The sequence below is a fragment of the Orcinus orca genome, chromosome 3 (assembly GCF_937001465.1).
Source record: "Orcinus orca chromosome 3, mOrcOrc1.1, whole genome shotgun sequence".
Lineage (NCBI taxonomy): Eukaryota > Metazoa > Chordata > Mammalia > Artiodactyla > Delphinidae > Orcinus > Orcinus orca.
The window spans coordinates 105,971,291-105,992,906 of record NC_064561.1 but is presented as its reverse complement, the minus strand read 5'-3'; the positions used below and the strand labels follow the sequence as shown (position 1 = coordinate 105,992,906).

The 21,616-nt window shown below is 37.9% G+C and overlaps 1 protein-coding gene across 1 annotated transcript in view; it reads right to left on the bottom strand.

Annotated features, from left to right (window-relative positions):
* The window catches only part of LIX1 (limb and CNS expressed 1), a 999,195-nt gene extending 978,718 nt beyond the window's left edge, over positions 1–20,477 (bottom strand). Inside the window, exon 1 of the mRNA XM_049707524.1 lies at positions 20,186–20,477. The gene's annotated coding sequence lies outside the window, so the exon portion shown is untranslated. The remainder of the gene's footprint in view (positions 1–20,185) is intronic.
* Positions 20,478–21,616: the final 1,139 nt, after the last annotated feature.

The window sequence follows — 21,616 nt, the reverse complement described above, 5'->3', positions numbered from 1 at the left end:
GAGTTGAACTGTAGGGACATCCAGCTGATGTCATAGAATTGATGGGGTGTATGGGGAAGAAAACTGCCACACACTGAAACTGGTGACCAGAATCCTTACCAAGTTTTCTCAAACAAGGCCCTGACCTTGGCATAACAGACCTACATTGACTGGTCATCTCTGGAGTGTTGTGACTCAGAAGTCTCATGTCTGCTTTTCTGCTTTTCACCATCATGGACTGAACTGTGTCCTCCTAAATTTCACATGTTAAAGCCCTAACCCCCTATGTGACTCTATGCAAAGATAAGGCCTTTAAGGAGATAATTAATGTTGAATGAAATCATAAGGGTGAGATCCTACTCCAACAGGACTGGTGTCCTTATGAGAAGAAGAAACACCAGAGCTTGCTTTCTCACTCCATTTACGTGCATCAAGGAAAGGCCATATGAGAACACAGCAGGAAGGTGGTCATCTGCAAGCCAGAAAGAGAGCCCTTACCAGACACCAGCCCTGCTGATGCCTTGATTTTGGACTTCTAATCTTCATAACTCTGAGAAAATTACATTTCTATTGTTTAAGCCACCCAGTCTTTGGCATTCTGTTATGGCAGCCTGAACTAATACATCACCCATGTCTGCTCTTCCTCTGGAGGAGAAAGGGTTTTTTTGTTAGCTATCAAAATATTTAATTTTCTGTTAACTACCCTCAGTTTCCTGCTTTCTCTTTGCAAGTTGTCAAACACAGCCTAGTAGTAACCAGATAATGCCACTGTCCTTGAAGGAGTTGCTCTCCATGAATCTTTTAAATACCAGAATCATAGCACCAACAAGGTCATTCCTCTACACTAGGACATTTTTCCAGGGTATCACTGCTGGAACCTTCAGCAATTAGGCTGCCATTTTGTGCCAGAGATTATCCATCCTGCACATTCCACTTAGAACAAAGTCCTCTTTGTCAGCCAGTTAAGGAGTGAGCCATTCTCAAAACTCACCTTGCTGCCTGATTTCCTGAATCAATCTTAGTACTATTTGCATCAATTCAGGCCTTCTCATAAGTAAGCATCAAGACAGGATTAGATATTTGAGAGATTTATTGTGGTGGCTCTGCGAAGGATAAAAGTGAGAGTAGGAGTAGGTAAGAAGAGGCTTCAGACCACTGTGTAGGTTTGACAACTGTGAAAGGAGAGAAGGAGGAAAGGATTGCTTAGAACCAGCCTCTGAATATACTTTAATTCTAAGAAAGTCTTGGCTAAGCCAGTGGGTAGACTCAAAGCACAAGTTATTCTTTAAAGAATCTCATATTGAACATGAATGGTCTGGTTCCTATGTACTGGCCAAACTCAGCCATTGATTCATAGCAGCTTGGGAAAAGTGTTATCTGTGGTGGTTGATTCAAAGCTGTAACAGCTAGGGTTGTAAATCAGCTATGCTCCATGTATCAGGTCCTCTTGAAGGAGATCTGAGTAGCCTACTTCTATGGCTGCCATTGTGTGGGTATTAATACTTTGACTTGATTAAAGAGTAAGGATAGAATACTGCTATTTTCTCATCAAAACTTTGCCTCCTTCTCCTGGGCACTACTACATTTCCCTGCCTCCTTCAAGTTAGCAGGGCTATGTGACTCAGCTCTGGTTGATAGAATGTGCACCTTTTCTTTGCTTGGTCTCTTTTTTAAAAAAAAATTTATTTATTTTTGGCTGCGTTGGGTCTTCATTGCTGTGCACGGGCTTTCTCTAACTGCAGCCAGCAGGGCTACTCTTTGTTGCGGTGCATGGGCTTTGCATTGTGGTGGCTTCTCTTATTGCGGAGCACAGGCTCTAGGCGTGCGGGCTTCAGTAGTTGCAGCATGTGGGCTCAGTAGTTGCTGCAAGTGGGCCCTAGAGTGCGTGGGCTTCAGTAGTTGTGGTGCGTGGGCTCAGTAGTTGTGGCTTGCGAGCTCTAGAGCTCAGGCTCAGTAGTTGTGGCACGTGGGCTTAGTTGCTCCGCAGCATGTGGGATCTTCCTGGACCAGGGATTGAACCCATATCCCCTGCATCAACAGGCGGATTCTTAACCACTGTGCCACCAGGGAAGTCGTTGCCTGGTCTCTTAAATTTCCGTACAGCCCTCTACTCTCTTTCTACTTCTGAGGCAAACTTAAAGTTGATATGTTGAAGAAGAACCACAAGATGGAGGGGGAGGCTGAGCTTCTGAATCACCGCTTTGAGAAGAGATGCCAGACTGCAGTGGACTATGTGATGTGGGCAAGCAGTAAGTCTTGACAATTAAGATTCTGACATTTGGGAGCTGCTAATTTCAATAACTAGCCTAGCTTTTGTGTTCCAGCAGTTAGCTTACTTTCTTGGTAGAAATGTTTTAAAACAAGCAATTTTTAAAAGTTCTATTTTCATTACTTAGCTAGAATCTTCATATGGGCATGTGTGTTGGAATGACTGAATGAAGAAGAGATGGGATACAGAAGCTAAACGACTCCTTATTCTCATCCATCTTATCTTTTAAATAGTAATATTCTATAAAACACAGCCTAACTCTACTAAATAACCAAGCAGAATTCTAAATATCTAATGTAATATACACTTTTAAATTTCTTTCACAAACTCCTTAAGATTACTTGCAAAAATATTACTATTATTCTCTAGAAATGTTTTTCCAAATCGTGAGTGCCTACAGTTTCTAATTAACATCCAGATCATCCTTGTTCAAATCATCTTTGAACCAAAACAGCATTTTTTCTCTAAAATAGAATTTCTTGGTTTTTTCCAATGATGCATTAGTAAGGTAAGTCTTTACCTGGTCCTTCACAATGACTAGTGAAAATCGTGTGTAATGTTTCAGGACTGTGAGAATAGCTCTAGGAAATCTTTCTAAACTCAATGAAACAGATATAACCAACTTTATCTCCAAGCTGTCTTAGTTTTTAATATGCAATGGTTGAATTATTTTTATATGATTTTGAATCTAAGAAGCAAGTGCCAAATCACGTGTGAAGATGTGAAATGATTTATAATCATCTAAAATCTATTATGCTTCACCTGCACATGAAACCAGGATCTTAATACTTTGAAGGTTGTCAGAATGGTGTATGTTCAGCATATTGTAAATAGCACAAGATTTATTATTTTATTCCATGTTTTAAAAATTTTAGATCCCCCTCACCTATCATCTTAAAGATATAAATGTTAATTCTAATAATATTTCAGTGGTTCTACTTTTAGCAATTTCCTCCAGTAATTACACCTAGATTGACTAACAAATTACTCGAAATTTTATGTACTTCTTTAATTTACTGTTTATATTTATTAGGTGCCTAATAAACAACAAATACTATGCGAACACTAGAGAATTTTAAAGTAAAATAGATTGGCAAAAACCTTGCTTTTTAACAACTAGAGAGATTAACCATAAAATATAAATAAAGGGGATAAAGAAGAAACAAACACAAAAATATCAGGTAATAACTATTTTGCAAAGAATTAAAATTGGGTGGTGAAATGAAGAGTGACAGCAGACAGCAAGGCTACTTTAAATATGTGGTCCAGGACAGTCTCTCTGAAGGAGGCATTTAAGCTACAATCTGACTAACTAGACTGAGGGAGTCACATTAAATTAAGGAGAACTCTGTTCCACATGTAGGGAGCAGCTGGTGCCAGGGCTCTGGAACAGAAACAAACTTGGAGAATTTGAGGAAGTGAGGGAAGGCCAGCATGGATGGAGTACACACACACACACACACACACACACACACACACACACACACAAAGAAAATAGAGGCACATGAGATAGAAGAGTTTTCATATAGACTTTGTATTTTTAGATAGGCTTGGGGCTTTCATATAGGGTTAGAATTTTATTCTAGGTAAACTAAGACACTGGAGGGTTTTTAAGCAGAAGAGTGGTATAAAATAATTTTTATTTCCAATTTGAAGGAATATTTTGGGGGGTTCTTAAACATGCGATGAGTTTTAGATAGTCACTGGCACTACTAAAAACAACATATTAACAAAATCTTTAGAACATAAGAGAATAACTTTTGACCAAACAGTACTTACTCATTCAGACTTATGACTAGAATAAGTAATAACAGTCTATAAATTTTGATGAATATCTAAACTCTCATTAATGTATAATTAGCTCCTAGTTTCCATATAAGAGAATTAGACTACTTTGGATGGAGGAACTTTCTCAAGATCTCAGTATAAGTGCAGAGAAGTAAAGCCCATGTGTTTTTCACCTCTCTTCTCCATTCTAAGCACAATAGTAAACCCCATTGTGCTTCATATGAATTAAGAATGTCAATTGTTAAAAGAAGGAAGAGGAGGAGAGGAAAAGAAAATTTTCATTGACTGACTCAAGATGGAAGTTAAAAGTACATTAGTCTTTGTCTTAATTCAAACCACTTTTAACCAGTACCAAAAATGTATCTAGTTGTCTTCATTTCTTTATTTTCCATTATTTATCCATTTATCTGTTTGCAAATTTGGTATGAGAAATTTTTAACTGAAATATTATATAATATTATGGGAGGAGAATAAAGAAAAAGAAAAGGGGAAAATGAAAATATAAATATGAAATAAAGACAGAGAAAGACAACAAACTGTAAGAATTAGGAGCCTGACTTTATCTTACTTGCTGGTTAATTGTTTTGAGGAATACATGGAATTATGCAAACAATTAGAGATGAATGGAACATAGTCCTTTGACTATACTAGAAATGGAACCAAGAGCTAAATATAATTACTATAGTGTAAAGCATCACAGTGTCAGTGACATAGCTATATATCAAGTTAAACATGGCAGACTGACTACAGACATTTATCTTCTCCCCTCAAACAACTTTAACATGACAGTAAATAAATTTTAAAAAGAAAGTGGACAAAACAATGGAAAACATATTGGACAAGAAATTTCAACAAGTTTTTGGAGGCCAGAAGAAGGTCAGGAAACTGATAGCAAATTAACAAAGCTTCAGAAATACCATTGAGAACAAGCTGGTTTAAACCACAGAGGGCTCAGGATTCACATGTATCAAATATACTAAGGACAAATAAGGGTTAGGGCTGAAAACAGGCATTAAAACCTGTATAAAAAATGGTTGGACTTCTATTTTTTTTTCCTTCCACCCGTTATGGACTACTTACCCTCACTACTACCACCCTTGTCTCCAAAGTGTAGAGTCCTAACAAAGGGTAGGAAGGAGAAATGGGATTTTAAAAAGAGGAAGGAGTGATTAAGTGAGTTGTAATCAAAGAGTGGGACTCTCGCCTTTTTCCTCCCTGTGGCACTTGAACCAGGACCCTGGCAGGCAGGAACAACCCTGATGCAAGAGACTAGTGGTGTTACTCACTGGATAAACTGAACTGGTCCAGATTTAAAACAAAAATGAAAACCACAGATATGTTTATTTGGGGATATTTCAGTGAAGAAAAGCTGATTTTGACTACGGGATGCCCACTTTTGACAAGCATCATCCAGGTGCTCAAGGCTTGTTATTTGTTTCCTCACACTTAATTATGAACAAGGAGGCCTGGCTCACCAGGGATGTGACCAAAACCTCCACATACAAAACAGAATAAGAAAAGACACAAAAGTAAGAAGAAAATCAAGAAGAGACCAAGACAATGTAGGAAACAAAAGAAAATTTAAGAACCTTGCAACTAATACCCTGAGATAAGACAATAATATATTGTGTCCATTAAAAAAGAACAGATGTTATTAAAAATAAGAAAAAAAGAAAGAGCTTTTGAAAATTTGTATAGTGTATTTAAAATTAGAAATTGCTCTCTTGAAATCAAGTGTACTTTCAAGAAAACTAAACAATTCAAACAGATGGAAATAAGTAAAGAAAGGATAAGCAAATAAGAGGACCATTTTAGATGTTCAATATCCAACCAATGGAAGTTCTTGAAAGAAAAAATGAACAAACAAAATTGTAGGGGATGATTCTTTTTTCCTAAAAATAATATAAAAGTATACAAGGGCTTCCCTGGTGGCGCAGTTGAGAGTCCGCCTACCGATGCAGGGGACACAGGTTCGTGCCCCGGTCCGGGCAGATCCCACATGCCGCGCAGCGGCTAGGCCTGTGAGCCATGGCCGCTGAGCCTGCGCGTCCGGAGCCTGTGCTCCACAATGGGAGAGGCCACAACAGTGAGAGGCCCGCATACCGCAAAAAAAACCCAATGGAGTAATGTATTCAAAATTCGGAGGAAAAAGTATTTTCAAGATAGAATTTAAACAAAAGATCAGTCAAGTGGCAGTATAGAATGAAGATATTTTCTTATATTTAAAATGACACTTTTAACATTTAAGAATTCTTTCTTAGGAAGTACACTGTAAAAAGAAAATAAACCAAAAAGACACAATTCCAAAAAAAGCATTCAATGTAAGACCATGAGGAAAAGAAGTTCTTGGATAATAGCAGTGCAACAAATGTTTGATGCAACAGCTTCAGACTTAAACAGAAGGAGAGAGAGATAGCTCTACAAGAGAGGGCTTGAGGATAGGAGGCAATTAATTCCTGAACAAAGAAATTATTGTTCAAAAAAGAAAATGTGAGGGGAAAATGCTATAAAAGACAGTATAGAGTCATTTGACAAAACCAGAATGTGGACTGAATTTACTGTAGAGAAATGAAAATTTATGTTCACACAAATACCTGCATACAAATATTTATAGCTGCTTTATTTGTAATAGCCCCAAATTGGAAATAACCCAAATGTACTTTCACAGATGAATAGATTAACTGTGATACATCTGAATACTAGTCAGCAATAAAAAGAGCAAAGTTGATAGACACAGAAACTGGGACTGAATCTCGAGCATTATACTGAGAGGAAAAAGCCAATCCCAACAGATTACATGCTACATGATTCCACTTATATAACTTTCTTGTAATGACAAAACTATAGAAATAGAGAACAGATGAGTGGTCACTAAAAATTAGGAATGGGAGTAGAGTATGGGTATAGGGCTAACACAAGGGAGTTCAGGGAGTTGATGGAACAGTTCTGTGTGCTGATTGTGTTGGTAGTTACACAAATCTATAAATGTGAAAAAATTTCATAAAACTAATATACCAAAAAATGTATGTAAAAGCTTCTGTCATCCTAATTAAGGTCTACAGTTAATTGTGTCACACCATCATCTATTTCCTCGTTTGGATCATTGTGTTATATGTTAAAGTTAAGTAAGATGAAGTTGAGGGACTAGAACGTGGGAACTCTATACTGTTCTTGAAGCTTGTATGTGAATCTAAAATTATTTCAAAATAAAAATTAATTTAAAAACTCATCTCAAGGACTATTCCCAGAGATTCTGATTTAGTAGGTCTGAAATGGGTCACAGGAATCTGTATTTTAGCAAGCTCTCCAAGAGGTTCTCCTGAGCAGTCACATTTGAATCCCCTTGTATAATACATGATGTCCGGAAAAGACCCTTTGGCGCTGAAGACAATAGCAGGTTCTACACAGCTGTTTCTTATAACGCCTCTTTTTGCAAACAGAAGGCATCATGCCAAAGTTCAAATAACAAATATATGAGGGGCCAAAACTGTACATTGCATCCTAGTGGCATGGCTTGATGCTCAGATAGCATCTAGACTGAGATTAGATGGCTTCAAATCTTTCAAGTGCACACCATAAGAATTATTTCTTACCCTTAAATGTTTCATAAAATGTTTCATGTTGCCATTTAAGCCAGATGAACAAGATTTGATATTATACCAGCTGGAGAGGAAGGATGGTACCCTTTTAAGAATATTACAGAAGATTCCTATTTGAAGAGTACACCTCTCCCCTTCAAATGTAGGTGGGCTGAGTGATATCCTGTGAAAAGGACCAAGATTTTACTAGAAAATCTACCTAGAATTAAATGAGTAATTGAGGCCTAAGATATTACTCTTAATTGTAAGGAGTATAAAATGTGGTTTAATCTTAGTGAATATCAGTTGCATTCAATGAGAAAAGCCTATAATGTGGTAAAGGCTCAACACCTCTGTATTGCTTAGTTAACATCAACTTTCACCGTATAAAAATTTTACTATCATGAAGAAAATGAGTCTAAAATTCTCTGTTATTTTGTTTAAATATTAATTTGCTAATATGAAAATTAGATGGCTAATATTAGTTATGTTCTTAGAAATTTAAGCATATACATTATAAGAAGAAAATAATTCTTTCAACAGACCCATGTTTTAGCATCTCTACTATATGTCAGTTACTATGTTAGGTATTAAGATTTAAACATAAATAGCATATTGTTTCTTTCCTCAAGAAGCCAGTATCTATTGGAATGAAAAAAAATTGGACCAACAACTACAATATACTCAATAATTATAGTATAGGTGGTTCTTGACCTGAATATTGAAAGCTGAGTAGAACTTAGCTAGATGAAGAAAAAATGGATGTACATTGCAGGGAGAGGAAACAGTTATGTGAATGCGTGGAAGAATTTGATGTGATGATGTGTTTGGGTAATAGTGACTATATCATATCTGAGGTAAATGACACATTTGGGTGTAGGTTTGCAAGTGGCAGAATAACTACCTGAAGTCAGGTCATGGTGAGGATCTCTATTATGGCAGTCTGGTGTGCAAGGCCACCCTAAAGTATTCAAACATTTTGAAAAGAGCATCCAAGTAGTAGTGTTGACAATGGATTGGAATATAATTAAACTGAGGGTAAAGGAAAAATAAAATGATTAAACCAAGAAAATTGTTTGGGATACAGAAAAATTACCCATTATGATTATTTTCATTTTCATCACAATTTATACTGGTCTCTACACATTGAAAAGCCACTTCTTTTTTAAAGCAGCTGAAATTAATTATTTAAAATCCCCCCAGATTGGTGGCATTTCACCTATAGTCAAACCATCTGTGTACAATAATTTGAAGAAAATAAAAAGAATGCATGTATAGCCAAGTCTCTGTTAAAAAAAAAAAAAAAAGTCCTTTGGGTTGGAAATACCATCTGGATCATTTCAGGCTTACCAGGCACCAAATGCAGCACTGAAAAGCCTGAAGTCTGAATTTTTTAAACAAAAATATCTTTAAAAAAATTCTCTCCAGTAAGATAGGTTGGCGTTTTCTACACTGCACCTGGATTGTCTTACATTAAAATGTCATGTTACGTCCTAGAAAGGATATTGTGAAGATTAGCAAGATCATGTTTTAAAGCTTTTTGAGTTCCTCAAAGAGTGAAGCTCTGTAAGTACAAGGTGTAATGTTCACTTTTTACTGCATGGTCATTTGAATCTCGGTTATGTGTGATAACAGAGAGAAGCAGACCCACTTCCTTTCAAAGTCTTACTACCTACATGAAGTAGATAGTGGAATTCAGTAGAGAATTAGAATTGGTAGTTTTTGAATTACTGAGCAAGAATTGTGCTAAATAACTGCATCCGTATTACTTCTAGTTGTCTTGACAGACCTTAATAGTAGACAAAAAGATTTTTACCCAGGTCATGATAATGGAGGGATTTGCTCGTTGATTATTCAGGTTGGGGGAGGGGAGGGGTATTACTGCAAGTAAAGAGAAATGAAAATCCAAAAAAAGAGAATTTTTCTGAAATACGGGCAAACCAAACATTTATCTTAGCCAATTCAGGCAGTCAGTAATATGTATCCAATAGTCCTTAATGCTAGGAATTCTGAGAAATTATAAAGCAATTAATTCAACAAAACAATCAGTGATTTGTTTCTTTCAAGAAACTTAATTTTTAACCTACAGGTGAAGATATTATAGAGACAACTACGTACATACGCAAACAGTGGAACTATTGCCCAGTGTTTGCTAATAATGTTGTGCAGGAGGTCTTTGTCAAAGGCTGTTAAGAATGAAGAGTCACTCTTGTTTTATTTCCATTCATTCATTTAAACAGCACTTATTATTACCTGACATAAATCCTCTTGTAAATGGGCAAATATGCCATGCATTATAATTCCTTTGTTCATTCAAACATATGTTGAGACCCAGACACTAGAGCAAATATAAAAAGTAAGCTCTATTCTATGTCCTTAAGGTTGTTTTTCAATACTGGCAGAGTCAGATTTGTAAATATTTAATAAACTCATATATAAGGTAGAATATATATGGTAGAGTAGTAATTAAGATGTATAAACAACATAAGGAAGCTTAAATGCTAAGTCAGGAACTCTCAAGCCTGGCCGAATTTTAGAATCATCTAAATTTTTTTTTTGTAATACAATGCACAGTCCTTCCGTCCTTCCTCTTACCAATTCTGATTTAATTGGGCTAAAATGGGAAACTAGAATTGTTGGGTTTTTTTTTTTCCAAACCTCCACTGATTCTAATGTGTTTCTGTGGTTGAGGCGACCCCACTCCTATGCTAAATGGTTTGCTTAAAAGATTAGGGAAAGACAGATAAAATACTGTGTTGAAATTGAGTTAGCTTCTGAGAAATTCCATAGGAGACAAGGGAAATCCCTTAGAATAGCTATTACCAAAATTGAATGCAATATGGTAAATATATTCTAACAAATCAGAGGAAGATAGAAGAGCTTTACATAATATCCACACATCCATGAGCCCAAACCTAGTACTAGGTAAAACTGCAAAGTATGTGAATGTTTGTTCTTGGCTCTCAATCTCCGAATTCTTCTAATCACCCGAGCTCATAACTAATCAAACCCTCTAAGGAAAGGTTCTACCATGTTGTATATTTGGAATAAGAGTAATCACGTAAAATATTACATGCAAGGGGGTTACATTTAAAAGCAAACTGAAATTCCAGGCATCACGAACAACAGTGGAAATTCACATGGCATAATGAGACCTTCCTAGCCCCTGAAATACTAGGAGGCAATAGTCTACACTGGCAGCATATTCCATCAGGAACTATAGTTCTGGAATTTGGGGTTCTCACTCAATTTTCCATAGTAATAAACAAAAATAAATAATATAAAAACACAAGGGTGTCTCTAAGAGCTTTTCAAGTTTAGCTTCCAGGTGTTTGTGAACATTAGATTTACCATGTCATGCAACTATGATGAAAATAAAGATCAGGTAAAAGATGATCCAAGCAAAGGGAGGTTTAACAAATAAAACTTCAGGACCAAAATGCTATATATTGACATTCTCAGTCACAAACTATACAAAAAATTCTGATACCAAAGTTTATAGCCTTGTAAAAATATTTTCGCAGTAGTATCACACCTCCATGTAATATTTTTAGGCATGCCTAGCAAGCTGGATTCAGCACAGAGAAAAAGAATATGTAGATGAACAGGTAAGTTTCTTCATCAGCAGATTTAAAGGATACCCCTTCACTACTCTTTTTAAAGCTTCCTGAATTGCATTCAGAGACATGGCTCTGTTTAAGTGTCTCTAATTGATAAACATAAATACATCTTTAGAATATACCAATGAATTATAGACGTAGATTGTCATCAAATACCCACAATGTACTTTTTCTAATATAAATTGGGTGTGCACCTATAGCCTGTTGACAAGCTATTTTCTTGCTGCTTGGGGTGTTAGAACACAATACAAGATTATATAAACACATATAGCTAAAATTTAAAGTAATTTTCATTACAACTAACATAAAGCAGAAGTCAAAAGAAGTCTTTTAACTATATGCTTTATTCATAGAGGAGATAATAAAACATACTTTTTTTTTCAATTTTGGTTTTCCAAAAATGACAAGGTAGATCACGGTATAAGTAAATTTTTTTTCTTGTTGTTTTTCTTTTCAGCACTTTATTTTTATTATTATTATTTTTTTAAATCTTTATTGGAGTATAATTGCTTTACAATGGTGTGTTAGTTTCTGCTTTATAACAAAGTGAATCAGTTATACATATACATATGTTGCCATATCTCTTCCCTCTTGTGTCTCCCTCCCTCACACCCTCCCTATCCCACTCCTCCAGGTGGTCACAAAGCACCGAGCTGATCTCCCTGTGCTATGCGGCTGCTTCCCACTAGCTATTTTACGTGTTTGGTAGTGTATATATGTCCATGCCACTCTCTCACTTTGTCACAGCTTACCCTTCCTGCTCCCCATATCCTCAAGTCCATTCTCTAGTAGGTCTGTGTCTTTATTCCTGTCTTACTCCTAGGTTCTTCATGGCATTTTTTTCTTAAATTCCATATTTATGTGTTAGCGTACGGTATTTGTCTTTCTCTTTCTGACTTACTTCACTCTGTATGACAGACTCTAGGTCTATCCACCTCATTACAAATAGCTCAATTTCGTTTCTTTTTATGGCTGAGTAATATTCCATTGTATATATGTGCCACATCTTCTTTATCCATTCATCCGATGATGGACACTTAGGTTGTTTCCTTCTCCTGGCTATTGTAAATAGAGCTGCAATGAATATTTTGGTACATGACTCTTTTTGAATTATGGTTTTCTCAGGGTATATGCCCAGTAGTGGGATTGCTGGGTCATATGGTAGTTCTATTTGTAGTTTTTTAAGGAACCTCCATACTGTTCTCCATAGTGGCTGAACCAATTCACATTCCCACCAGCAGTGCAAGAGTGTTCCCTTTTCTCCACACCCTCTCCAGCATTTATTGTTTCTAGATTTTTTGATGATGGCCATTATGACTGGTGTGAGATGATATCTCATTGTAGTTTTGATTTGCATTTCTCTGATGATTAATGATGTTGCGCATTCTTTCATGTGTTTGTTGGCACTCTCTATATCTTCTTTGAAGAAATGTCTATTTAGGTCTTCTGCCCATTTTTGGATTGGGTTCTTTGTTTTTTTGTTATTGAGCTGCATGAGCTGCTTGTAAATTTTGGAGATTAATCCTTTGTCAGTTGCTTCATTTGCAAATATTTTCTCCCATTCAGAGGGTTGTCTTTTGGTCTTGTTTATGGTTTCCTTTGCTGTGCAAAAGCTTTGAAGTTTCATTAGGTCCCATTTGTTTATTTTTGTTTTTATTTCCATCTCTCTAGGAGGTGGGTCAAAAAGGATCTTGCTGTGATTTATGTCATAGAGTGTTCTGCCTATGTTTTCCTCTAAGAGTTTCATAGTTTCTGGCCTTACATTTAGGTCTTTAATCTATTTTGAGCTTATTTTTGTGTATGGTGTTAGGGAGTGATCTAATCTCATACTTTTACATGTACCTGTCCAGTTTTCCCAGCACCACTTATTGAAGAGGCTGTCCTTTCTCCACTGTACAGTCCTGCCTCCTTTATCAAAGATACGGTGACCATATGTGTGTGGGTTTATCTCTGGGCTTTCTATCCTGTTCCATTGATCTATCTTTCTGTTTTTGTGCCAGTACCATACTGTCTTGATTACTGTAGCTTTGTAGTATAGTCTGAAGTCAGGGAGCCTGATTCCTCCAGCTCCGTTTTTCGTTCTCAAGATTGCTTTGGCTATTCGGGGTCTTTTGTGTTTCCATACAAATTGTGAAATTTTTTGTTCTAGTTCTGTGAAAACTGCCAGTGGTAGTTTGATAGGGATTGCATTGAATCCGTAGATTGCTTTGGGTAGTACAGTCATTTTCACAATTTTGATTCTTCCAATCCAAGAACATGGTATATCTCTCCATCTATTTGTATCATCTTTAATTTCTTTCATCAGTGTCTTATAATTTTCTGCATACAGGTCTTTTGTCTCCTAAGGTAGGTTTATTCCTAGATATATTATTCTTTTTGTTGCAGTGGTAAATGGGAGTGTTTTCTTGATTTCACTTTCAGATTTTTCATTATTAGTGTATAGGAATGCCAGAGATTTCTGTGCATTAATTTTGTATCCTGCTACTTTACCAAATTCATGGATTAGCTCTAGTAGTTTTCTGGTAGCATCTTTAGGATTCTCTATGTATAGTATCATGTCATCTGCAAACAGTGACAGCTTTACTTCTTCTTTGCTGATTTGGATTCCTTTTATTTCCTTTTCTTCTCTGACTGCTGTGGCTAAACCTTCCAAAACTATGTTGAATAAGAGTGGTGAGAGTTGGCAACCTTGTCTTGTTCCTGATCTTAGTGGAAATGCTTTCAGTTTTTCACCACTGAGGACGATGTTGGCTGTGGGTTTGTCATATATGGCCTTTATTATGTTGAGGAAAGTTCCCTCTATGCCTACTTCCTGCAGGGTTTTTATCATAAATGGGTGTTGAATTTTGTCAAAAGCTTTTTCTGCATCTATTGAGATGATCATATGGTTTTTCTCCTTCAGTTTGTTAATATGGTGTATCACGTTGACTGATTTCCGTATATTGAAGAATCCTTGCATTTCTGGAATAAACCCCACTTGATCATGGTGTATGATCCTTTTGATGTGCTGTTGGATTCTGTTTGCTAGTATTTTGTTGAGGATTTTTGCATCTATGTTCATCAGTGATATTGGCCTGTAGTTTTCTTTCTGTGTGACATCCTTGTCTGGTTTTGGTATCAAGGTGATGGTGAACTCATAGAATGAGTTTGGGAGTGTTCCTCCCTCTGCTATATTTTGGAACAGTTTGAGAAGGATAGGTGTTAGCTCTTCTCTAATGTTGATAGAATTCACCTGTGAAGCCATCTGGTTCTGGGCTTTTGTTTGTTGGAAGATTTTTAATCACAGTTTCAATTTCAGTGCTTGTGATTGGTCTGTTCATATTTTCTATTTCTTCCTGATTCAGTCTTGGCAGGTTGTGCATTTCTAAGAATTTGTCCAGTTCTTCCAGGTTGTCCATTTTATTGGCATAGAGTTGCTTGTAGTAATCTCTCATGGTCTTTTGTATTTCTGCAGTGTCAGTTGTTACTTCTCCTTTTTCATTTCTAAGTCTATTGATTTGAGTCTTCTGCCATTTCTCCTTGATGAGTCTGTATAATGGTTTATCAATTTTGTTTATCTTCTCAAAGAACCAGCTTTTAGTTTTATTGATCTTTGCTGTCATTCCCTTCATTTCTTTTTCATTTATTTCTGATCCGATCTTTATGATTTCTTTCCTCTGTTAACTTTGGGTTTTTTTGTCCTTTCTCTAATTGCTTTAGGTGCAGGGTTAGGTTGTTTATTCAAGATGTTTTCTGTTTCTTAAGGTAGGATTGTATTGCTATAAACTTCCCTCTTAGAACTGCTTTTGCTGCATCCCGTAGGTTTTGGGTCATCGTGTCTCCATTGTCATTTGTTTCTAGGTATTTTTTGATTTCCTCTTTGATTTCTTCAGTGATCACTTCGTTATTAAGTAGTGTATTTTTTAACCTCCATGTGTTTTTATTTTTTACAGATCTTTTCCTGTAATTGATATCTAGTCTCATAGCATTGTGGTCGGAAAAGATACTTGATACCATTTCAATTTTCTTAAATTTACCAAGGCTTGATTTGTGACCCAAGGTATGATCTATCCTGGAGAATGTTCCATGAGCACTTGAGAAAAATGTGTATTCTGTTGTTTTTGGATGGAATGTCCTATAAATATCAATAAAGTCCATCTTGTTTAATGTATCATTTAAAGCTTGTGTTTCCTTATTTATTTTCATTTTGGGTGATATGTCCATTGGTGAAAGTGGGGTGTTAAAGTACCCTACTATGAAGGTGTCATTGTCGATTTCCCCTTTTATGGCTGTTAGTATTTGCCTTACGTATTGAGGTGCTCCTATGTTGGGTGCATAAATATTTACAATTGTTATATCTTCTTCTTGGATCGATCCCTTGATCCTTATGTAGTATACTTCTTTGTCTCTTCTAATAGTCTTTATTTTAATGTCTATTTTGCCTGATATGAGAATTGCTACTCCAGCTTTCTTTTGGTTTCCATTTGCATGTCTTTTTCCATCCCCTCACTTTCAGTATGTATGTGTCCCTAGGTCTGAAGTGGGTCTCTTGTAGACAGCATATATATGGGTCTTGTTTTTGTATCCATTCAGCCAATCTTTGTCTTTTGGTGGGAGCATTTAATCCATTTACATTTAAGGTAATTATCGATTGTACGTTCCTATTCCCATTTTCTTAATTGTTTTGGGTTTGTTATTGTAGGTCCTTTCCTTCTCTTGTGTTTCTTGCCTAGAGAAGATCCTTTAGCATTTGCTGTAAATCTGGTTTGGTGGTGCTGAACTCTCTCAGCTTTTGCTTGTCTGTAAAGGTTTTAATTTCTCCATGAAGTCTGAATGAGATCCTTGCTGGGTAGAGTAGTCTTGGTTGCAGGTTTTTCTCCTTCATCACTTTCAATATGTCCTGCCAGTGCCTTCTGGCTTGCAGAGTTTCTGCTGAAAGATCAGCTGTTAACCTTATGGGGATTCCCTTGTGTGTTATTTGTTGTTTTTCCCTTGCTGCTTTTAATATGTTTTCTTTGTATTTAATTTTTGACAGTTTGATTAATATGTGTCTTGGCGTATTTCTCCTTGGATTTATCCTGTATGGGACTCTCTATGCTTCCTGGACTTGATTAACTATTTCTGTTCCCATATTAGGGAAGTTTTCAAGTATAATCTCTTCAAATATTTTCTCAGTCCCTTTCTTTTTCTCTTCTTCTTCTGGAACCCCTATAATTCGAATGTTGGTGCGTTTAATGTTGTCCCAGAGGTCTCTGAGACTGTCCTCAGTTCTTTTCATTCTTTTGTCTTTATTCTGCTCTGTAGTAGTTATTTCCACTATTTTATCTTCCAGGTCACTTATCCGTTCTTCTGCCTCAGTTATCCTGCTATTGATACCTTCTAGAGTATTTTTAATTTCATTTATTGTGTTGTTCATCATTGCTTGTTTCATGTTTAATTCTTCTAGGTCCTTGTTAAATGTTTCTTGCATTGTGTCTATTCTATTTCCAAGATTTTGGATCATCTTTACTATCATTATTCTGAATCCTTTTTCAGATAGACTGCCTATTTCCTCTTCATTTGTTAGGTCTGGTGGGTTTTTGTCTTGCTCCTTCATCTGCTGTGTGTTTTTCTGTCTTCTCATTTTGCTTATCTTACTGTGTTTGGGGTCTCCGTTTTTCAGGCTGCAGGTTCATAGTTTCCACTGTTTTTGGTGTCTGTCCCCAGTGGCTAAAGTTGGTTCTGTGTGTTGTGTAGGCTTCCTGGTGGAGGGGACTAGTGCCTGTGTTCTGGAGGATGAGGCTGGATCTTGTCTTTCTTGTGGGCAGATCCATGTCTGGTGGTGTGTTTTGGGGTGTCTGTGGACTTATTATGATTTTACGCAGCCTCTCTGCTAATGGGTGGTTTTGTGTTCCTGTCTTGCTAGTTGTTTGGCATAGGGTGTCCAGCACTGTAGCTTGCTGGTCGTTGAGTGAAGCTGGGTGTTTGTGTTGAGGTGGAGATCTATGGGAGATTTTCGCCGTTTGATATTTTGTGGAGCTGGGAGGGCTCTTGTGGACCAGTGCCCTGAAGTTGGCTCTCCCACCTCAGAAGCACAGCACTGACTCCTGGCTGCAGCACCAAGAGCCTTTCATCCACACAGCTCAGAATAAAAGGGAGAAAAAATAGAAAGAAAGTATTAGTAGAAGTAGAAAGAGAAAGAAAGGAAGGGAGGAAGGAAGGAAGGAAGGAAAGAAAGAAAGAGAGAGAGAAAGAAAGAAAGAAAGAGAGAAAGAAAGAAAGAAAGAAAGGAGGGAGGGAGAGAGGGAGGGAGGAAGGAAGGAAGTAAGGAGGGGAGGAAGGAAAAAAAGAATGAAAGAAGATAAAGTAAAATAAAATAAAGATAAAATAAAGTTATTAAAATGAAAAATAATTATTGAGAATAAAAAATTTAAAAACAAAACCAAAAAAAAAAACGGACAGAACCCTAGGACAAATGGTGGAAGCAAAGCTGTACAGACAAAATCTCACACAGAAGCATACACATACAGAGTCACAAAAAGAGGAAAAGGCGGAAAAATCATAAATCTTGCTCTCAAAGTCCACCTCCTCAATTTGGGATGATTCGTTGTCTATTCATGAATTCCACAGATGCAGGGTACATCAAGCTGATTATGGAGCTTTAATCCACTGCTTCTGAGGCTGCTGGGAGAAATTTCCCTTTCTCTTCTTTGTTCTCACAGCTCCCGGGGCTCAGCTTTGGATTTGGCCCCGCCTCTGCATGTAGGTCGCCGGAGGGCCTCTGTTCTTTGCTCAGACAGGACGGGCTTAAAGGAGCAGCTGTTTCGGGGGCTCTGGCTCACTCAGGTCGGGGGTGGAGGGAGGGGCACGGAGTGCGGGGCAGGCCTCCTGCGGCAGAGCCCGGCATAATGTTGAACCAGCCTGAGGCTTGCCGTGCGTTCTCCCGGGGAAGTTGTCCCTGGATCCCAGGACCCTGGCAGTGGCGGGCTGCACAGGCTCCCCGGAAGGGGGTTGTGGATAGTGACCTGTGCTCGCACACAGGCTTCTGGGTGGCGGCAGCAGCAGCCTTAGCGTCTCATGCCCATCTCTGGGGTCCGCGCTTTTAGCCGCGGCTCGCGCCCGTCTCTGGAGCTCCTTTAAGCAGCACTCTTAATCCCCTCTCCTCGTGCGCCAGGAAACAAAGAGGGAAGAAAAAGTCTCTTGCCTCTTCGGCAGGTCCAGACTTTTCTCCGGACTCCCTCCCGGCTAGCCGTGGTGCACTAACCCCCTGCAGGCTGTGTTCACGCAGCCATATTCAGTCCTCTCCCTGGGATCCGATGGAAGCCCGAGCCTCAGCTCCCAGCCCCACCCACCCCGGCGGGTGAGCAGACAAGCCTCTTGGTCTGGTGAGTGCTGATCGGCCCTGATCCTCTGTGCGGGAATCTCTCCGCTTTGCCCTCCGTACTCCTGTGGCTGCGCTCTCCTCCGTGGCTCCGAAGCTTTCCCCCTCCGGCACCCACAGTCTCCGCCCGCGAAGGGGCTTCTAGTGTGTGGAAACATTTCTTCCTTCACAGCTCCCTCCCACTGGTGCAGGTCCCGTCCCTATCCTTTTGTCTCTGTTTATTCTTTTTTCTTCTGCCCTACCCAGGTACGTGGGAAGTTTCTTGCCTTTTGGGAGGTCAGAGGTCTTCTACCAGCGTTCAGTAGGTGTTCTGTAGGAGTTGTTCCACGTGTAGATGTATTTCTGTTGTATCTGTGGGGAGGAAGGTGATTTCCGCGTCTTACTCTTCCGCCATCTTCCAGTAAATTTGTTTTTGAATTGTATCGTTTGAGGTATTAGGCCATATGAGGTATTTATTTTTTATTCCTAATCTTTTGCTATAAAGCTCTCAATTTTTTTTCATCACTCATGCAACCCTTAATAGTAAGGTGGAATCCTTACCAATGAGATATCAAGAGGCTGAAAGTCCACTGGCCTAGCAGTTACAGTCACAGAAATCTCCAGATATCTCAGAGCCTCTGTGTGAGGGATTCCACTAGGTGAACTGAAACTAGTATATCATATTTAGCAAAGGTGTCAAATCCTTCAAAATACTCAGGGAATAACAGTAATGAGTAAAACGCAGAGTAATCAGAAACATAGGGGCTCCTTTTTGTTAGGCTAGACATAAGCTGTAGACAATATCTGGCAGCAACAAAGAAAGACATTCTGTACTTTACCTGAAATATGGCAAGAACAATTGGCCTCTCTTTAGTCTTTTAGATTTCACTCTTCTACAGAGATAGAAATTGCCATCAACGTAGGCATCTTCTGAAACAAAGGGTAGAAATCGATATTTCTGTGAGCAGGAGGTGATGTCAATATGTTAACCCAACCCCCCTTCTGAAGATGGCAAAAGTGTTTTCTCAAACTGCTGCTAAAATCCATCTTTGCCTAATTTTCACAAAGAACATAATGGTTTCGTTTCCCTGACAACACCCTTAAATGTAGCTGGTCTTCATCCGTTTGTCCTCTGATCTGTGTCCAAGCAACAATCCAACTCCTCAAATTAATCTTTGCATCCAATAGGTAATCACAAGGAAGGTTGAAAAAGGTGTTCCTCTGGTCATCAGTGTTATATCATTTATTAAAGATTGCAAAGACAAAAAAAGCTATGTGTCTTAGACTGTTCAGGCTGCTATGACAAAATACCGCAGACTGGGTGGCTTATAAACAACAGAGATTTGTTTCTCACAGTTCTGGAGGCTGGAAGTTCAAGAACAGGATGCCATCATGACCCTGTGAGAACCCTCTTTCAGGTCCCAAACTTCTCATTTTATCTTCACATGGTAGAAGTGGCCAGAGATGTCTCTCTGGCCTCTTTTATAAGGGCAAAGTTGTCTTTGAGAAGGGCGAGCAAGCAGTAGAATAGCAGGCAGTGGTTATAATAGACTGGCTAAATTTGTAAATGTTTTGTTTCTTTAAAAAATGATGGAACTGGGCTTCCCTGGTGGCGCAGTGGTTGAGAGTCCACCTGCCGATGCAGGGGACACGGGTTCGTGCCCCAGTCCGGGAAGATCCCACATGCCGCAGAGCGGCTGGGCCCATGAGCCATGGCCGCTGAGCCTGCACATCCGGAGCCTGTGCTCCGCAACGGGAGAGGCCACAACAGTGAGAGGCCCGCATACCGCAAAAAAAGAAAAAAAAAAGAAAAAAGAAATGATGGAACAAATATAACTAGTGGAATGTTTTTAATATTGTATGTTGTGGTTTTTTAATATTTTTCTTTCATCTTTTCTACATTTTAAGATCTCAAAAAATTAAGAAAACAAGACTATTAGCGAGTCACATGCCCATTGTTCTTTCTGTTTTTAAAGGAAATGATGGCAATTAGAGTACCTCTCCTTGTCTAATTCACAGTGTGCATCAAAGAAATTTTCACTGGACACTAATCAATTCAAATCAATTTTAATGGCACTAGTCACCCTGCTTTTAAATAAATATGTTAATATTCAAATTCATGTATAATGCCCCATATATCTGAATAACTGGAGTAAGAAAACCCTCACTATATGCAGAACATCATTCATGTGCTTTAAAAAGCAAATGAAGAAGCTGGAATCAATATATTATGAGTTATATGTGTCTGTATTTTATGGAAATGAAGAAAAATTCCCTCAGGAAGAACCCAAATAGTTGGCTGTTTTGATATTTTACAAGGCATAGAGCAGAGTACCATACCTGACAAAGCAACAGTAAGGATAAGAATGAGTGGATTCATTTATAATAATAAGTTATGAATAACATTTATATTATATATATGTATCATATGTAGCAAGAACATGTGTATAGAATTTCTTTGAGTACTGTGTTGTTTTTATAAGAACTTTCAAAAAAAGATCCTAAAATTATTGATGACTGTTTACTTTCAGTCCATGAATCATTTCCTGAACATATTTTACCATTGTGCTTCAGCTGGGCTTTTAACTTATTTATTTATTTTTTGTTTCCTTTTTTAAAAATCACCATTTCTATTTTCAGATTATCCACAGGTGTGGCCTATTTCATGGGGTAATACCAAACACATCTGTTGATTTCTTCCTAAATGACAACACCAACAATAGTGTACTTGACAACAGCAACAATAGTGTACTTACAAAATAAAAGCTCGAGAGGGAGGCTTTTCAAAACACAAGGGGGAAAATAATTCAAAATGAGAGAAATGAGATAACCAATAGATACTCCAGAATATGGAAGTCATCTGTAAGCATTTAGTGGGATGGAGAATGCTGAAACAGTTCTCCATTTGCCAGATGCCTGAAATAGAGACAGATGAGCTATTCCTCTGAACTTCAACAACAGCGCCAGCTGAAAAAGCAGACCCTTTCTGCCAAGGGTCACTTGTTGAAACTGTTGACTGTAAATCTGAGTTCTCTTTTTGGACTTCTGGTACCCAGAAAATACA